The sequence below is a fragment of the Triticum aestivum genome, chromosome 2B (assembly GCF_018294505.1).
Source record: "Triticum aestivum cultivar Chinese Spring chromosome 2B, IWGSC CS RefSeq v2.1, whole genome shotgun sequence".
Classification (NCBI taxonomy): Eukaryota; Viridiplantae; Streptophyta; class Magnoliopsida; order Poales; family Poaceae; genus Triticum; species Triticum aestivum.
The window spans coordinates 670,836,560-670,842,039 of NC_057798.1; the positions used below are offsets into that span (position 1 = coordinate 670,836,560).

At 40.3% G+C, this 5,480-nt stretch overlaps 1 long non-coding RNA gene across 15 annotated transcripts; it reads right to left on the reverse strand.

The window, feature by feature from the left end:
- Positions 1–755: 755 nt before the first annotated feature.
- LOC123046617 (uncharacterized) lies at positions 756–5,480 on the reverse strand. Of its 15 annotated transcripts, none has more exons than XR_006422487.1 (6): positions 5,357–5,480; positions 5,160–5,258; positions 3,790–5,017; positions 2,831–2,892; positions 2,638–2,705; positions 756–2,519 (listed from the first exon to the last, which is right to left on the reverse strand). It is a non-coding gene; the product is annotated as an uncharacterized lncRNA (long non-coding RNA). The 15 variants fall into 15 exon arrangements; XR_006422486.1 differs by having other exon boundaries at positions 3,790–4,575; positions 4,710–4,814; positions 4,936–5,458; XR_006422485.1 differs by having other exon boundaries at positions 3,790–4,814; positions 4,936–5,017; positions 5,160–5,457.

A 5,480-nucleotide genomic window follows, 5' to 3' on the forward strand; every position in this document is an offset into this window, starting at 1 on the left:
GTGCCGCAGGGCATCCAAATGGGGGAGATGTCGGCTAAGAAGGCGAAGAAGAAACCGGAGGTTGTTGTTGCTCCCGGCGAGAGCGACGAGGCGGCGATGGCTTGGTTTGTACGATTTGCACTTTGCTGCAAAGCCATCTCTAATGAAATGCTATTTGCTACATTTTTTAAATAGGAAAATCATTCCGATCAGCCAGCCATAACTCAAAAGACCAATCTCCAATGAAATGCTTGCTACATTTTTTAAATAGAAAAATTAATCTGATCAGCCAGCCATAACTCAACAGACCAATTTGAACCCACATTTTCTAAAGTAAAGAAATTATTTCCCTTGAATGCCAAAGTGTCGTTTGCCCGACTGCTATGTTCCTAGACAAGCAGAGCAAATTATTTTTCAAATCAAGGAATTAAGAAAAGGAAGAATATCATGATGTTCGTGGCACACATGCACAGCAGCAACAGCCACACGCGCACATCAGCAAGCAAGCGCGCATGCCAGCGGATATAAAAATCTCAATGGCAGCCTATCTCCCTCAAACCTCCTCGGCAACCCCACTGAACTTGTCACCTCATGCCCCTCCTGTCTCTCTCACTCTCCCTTCCATCCAACAACGCCCTGCCTTCCAGCCATCGTTCTTGTCTTTCTCGGATTGATACAAAAAATATGGTAAATAATTGGATGCTTACTTAGCATGTTGTAGCAACCTTGTAAGTGACTCAATGGGACAGGCACACGAAACATTTCAAAACATGCAGTGAAGAGCTGCCAACTATAGTAATTTTCTTAATGTATGTACTATTAGCTGGCAAAGGAAATTGATTTTGTGCCACCAAATGAATGCACATCATCTCATCCGCTTATTCTGTATGGCTAGAGATATGCAATCCTTTTGCCGGCCAATTGACAATAATGGCTGAAGCAAGTTTATACAGATACATAGCAATGGACATCAAAAAATGATATAAGGAACTAAAGCTAAGAGTACCCCCTATTTCTTCAGTATCGTCAGATTCCTCATCTTCAACATCTTGACCATATTTGTCAAGTCGTCATCAGGCCTAAGCCTGGCTCTGTTGTTGGCTTGGCTGCTGCATGCCACAACCATTATATCAACCAGAGCAAACAGAAGCAGGCCCTAATTAGTCCAGAGAAAAAAAAAATAGAGGTAACACATACCAGAAGTCCAGCCACAACCACAACCAGAGATAACATATCGTGGCAAGCGGATATCAAAAGAACGTGATCCACAGCCAAAGGCTCGGGATAGACCAAATGCAGCGACCGTTAACAAATCCAAATTCAGTGTTAACAACAACCACTTATATATATTTGGACGTACATAGAAATTAGATATTTCTTAATTGTTTGCATAACAGAAAACATACTGGCTGCAATAGAATGAAAGACTAACCTATTGATGAGCACAACAGTACATACCATCCCATCATGAGGTTGCCATCTCTCACACTTGATAATTACATCTTGTTATTTCTAACATGTACACCATCGGGCGATTGCTTTATTAGAAATATATTTACACAATATGATCAGAGCAACATCAAGGAGCCGGATGCTGGTGCACAAATTCTCCTCAAATTCCACATGCAACCATTGTAGAGAAGAACGACATATTTTTCTTAGGTGACTTTTGATCGAGCTCCTACAGAAAAGTTCAAAGAAATCATGAGGAGCATGGAGCCAAGCAAACTAATCAGAGTAAATCATGAGAGGAGAAGCCTCTCAACCTACTACAGGGAATCAAGTCAACATTAATTTGTGTAAGAATTAAACCGTAATGTAGATCAACAGAACCTGCTGACATCACAAAACAAATGTTTCGTCAACAGAAACTCCAGCGAATGCCAATTGGATTATATAAGTAAGATAGAGACATCGAAAAAAAGAAAAGATAATTCTAAGAGTATATATTCTATTTTCTTACTTGACATCACAGAGAATGCAAGTCAAAGAAATTGTGATACATCTTACCCTTCTATAAATTGACTGCAAGGCACAATCCCCAGCAAAATATACAGAATGAATTGCTCCTATGGTCCAAGTATTGCATAAATAGTTATATACATAATATTCAACAGTGAGCATAAACATGGCATGTACTAACAAAATCCTTTTGCTATGGAGCTTAGTCTGCATGTCTATTCGTCTTTCTGTATACTCTCCTAAAAGAAAAAAATTATTTCAAATAAATAAATGAAATAATTGTCTGCAGATAGTTTGCTTGAATGAATCAGGCCCAAGAAGACTCACGTCAATCTTAGTAGAATATACAAGCAGCTAGCAAATACATCATGCGGAGTCAGGAGGCACGATGCACTAAGACTGAACAACAGATCTGCGTGAAAACCTCAAAATACCGGATGAGGGTGGCGCCGCCGCCGCCGACGAGTGCAACCCATGGGGACTCAGCTTAGGACGGCGAGGTGGTGTACGATGAGCGATGGCGCGCGGTGGCAGGCGCTAGGCACGGACGCGTCGACGACGGGTATGACGGCCACTTGCTGCAAGGGTCAAACGAAGTCAATCTGGGATAGGAGAGATGGGAGAGTCCAGGTAAGAGCAATTGGGTAAGAGAGAGGGCGGAGGTGGGGAGGTGGGGAGAACAAATGAAACACCTACCACCAATAGCATAGAAGATGAAATGAAGGACATCCCATCTGTTGTAAAACAACCGACATTTACTCTACCTGAAACAAACAATATGTGCCTATTAGAGGTGTCATACTCTCCCTTTAGCTGCCCATTATCCCTCTTAGTATAATCATCATCAATCTTGCTTTTCTTTGCCTAAAACCGTAGAGAAAAATAATACCTATGGGAGTTGTTCACCACATATATGTTATTTTTCTTGACAATTGCATGTATTACTTGTACCTACAGAGAGGAGATAACCACATGTCAAGAATACAGATGAAAAAAAGGGCAGCCCGGTGCATGTAGCTCCCGCTTGCGCAGGGTCCGACCACTTTGGGTGTATTGTACGCAGCCTTTTTCCTACATTTCTGTAAGAGGTTGTTTCCAGGACTTGATGCAAATCTAAAGAGTATATTATGAGTAACAGATAGAAAATAAGACCCATATCATTCCAATCTATTACGCCTTTGTAAAATTGTAGTGCATTACGTAGGAACACAACTTGGAGTACCTAGCATAATAATTCCAATGATTCTATGACTATAAAATGCCTATCAGTAAGAATGCAACCTGAAAGCTAAATCTTTTTAAGGTAATCCTTCCTGGTCTTCACAAAACAAGATGATCTAGATCGCCCACACGTAAAGAAGAACCGATGCCTGATTGGTACTTCAGATTAACATCAAGTTGTTCCATTGAGGTGCAACTATATTGGTTGCGAAGGCACCCATTCATGGTGCAAGAGAATATCAAATCATAATAATGATCATGCCAAGAGGCGTTACCAATGAGGCTAGTAAAATTCAGAATGATCCAACATAAATGTAATTGCCATGACATGCTTAGGAAAATTTTAAATCATGATATATACATCTGTCTACCAAAAAATTGAAATCAAATGTGCAATGGCACAGAAATATCATATTACACTCCCAAAAATATTTTTCTTTTATACATGGGCATAAAGCAAGCTCTAATTAGAGTTAGCAAACTAAATATCTCCTGCAAAATTGTAATCATAATGTATAGTGACATTAGTTATTTTGGGAAAAACAAAACAAACACAAAGTGCAGACTTATTATCCTAACCGTGAGACATAAAAAATTACAAGCACCAAGAGAAGGGCAATTTTTTACCTTTGCACATATGTCAAGTTTGTAGTGGCTGGATGTTGCTCTCTCCTCAACCACACATGTCCGAAGCCTGAACAAATGCTTCTGCATTTCTTCCTCTTGGATTGTAGCTACATGCAAACAAAATGGGTTACATACTTCAACATTGGGTTGTAAATCTTCCTATTAATCTTCATCTTGCACTTGACCTTCTTCAACCCCTCCACTTCTAGAGATCTCGGTACAAAAGAGGCATAAATAACTTGTGATTATTAGAAGAAATTACCTCCAGTTCCAGAGAATAAATGTACATGGCATAGATATGCTAATCACGATGTAGGAATCATCACACAGTCTTGCTGCTTTGAAGTAACAATAAGCAACTCCATACCTATTCGTTAATGTAGGGATGAACAATTGATTGAAACTTGTTATAGAACTAACTAAAGGCAATGAACTGATGGAAGTATCAAATTCAATAAACTAACTAAAGGCAACTCACCATGGTATAAAAGAAATTGAAGTCTAGAGGGAAAAACCAATAAAAATAACATATAGTGGAAACTATGGAAGGAAGACAAATGACTGCTTATTCGAACCAGCAGACTTAACCTTTTTATTTTGCTACAATTTTTATTAACATTTATCAAGATGCTATCAAGTTACAATCTTTAATTTCCAGTCTACCATGATAGAGTGATATTACCACTCACACTCACTTTCTGTAGCCGGTGTATAACTTGACATACACCTTATATTGGAAATAGACCATTTATTGATAGTGAATATGTTGTCCTGCAGTACAGAGCCCTACATAAATGGTAATCAAACATTACAAAGAGGTCAGAGTTTGCTGATTGCTCCCAGGTCAAAAAATGTTTTAAATGTTATAGCAGCACATTAGGCTAATCATCATATATGATTCAATTGCCAATTATGGGAACCTCTATTTCGAATCATCTTGCTCCGTACTATGTTTGCTTGCTCTTCAAAGGGGACTCATCTTTGAATTCCTTAAAACATGTCTCAGGCATTTATTTTTCTAGCATCTGACATAATGATGCAAAGTTTGAGATAGAAAATGCTAAGAAACCACATAAATTTTATTTTAGTTCAGATCGCTTCCGATAATAGAAATGAACTACAGATCAAAAGGAGAAGTAACCTTACCTAACTGGAAGTAGCATGAAGATGAGATGATGAAACAATTATTATGTACCACATTCTTCTGACGGATTCCTGCATACCACACCTGACCACAACCAAGACGATTAGGACATGCATCTCAAATACAAGTTACAGGAATCTTGCAACCGTAGGGGTGCTCCGGCTGCTCAGAATACAGCAGTGATGGTGCAGAATGGTAGTGGGAAGGCGCGGCCAAAACAATCAACCTCAATGGCGGCCTGTCATCCTTGATGGTGGCAGTTCCAACTCGGTGCTCGATGGTCGTCGGCGGCGGCAGTACCCAGAGTTCTCAATGGAGACAGTTCCTGCTCATACCCGGCAGCAGTGCCAGTAGCCCTCATGAATCAGTATCGGCAGTAGAAAATGACGCATGTGTGGCATCAACGCCTACAACGTTGTTTACATCATGTCACTCATCTCGTGCAGTGCACCATGACCCGCTGATGCATCGTCCCGTGCCTCCTTCCTGCCTCGGCACTACGCCGCCGCCACGCCGACTCCCATGTGTTGCCTGGATCTGACCGACA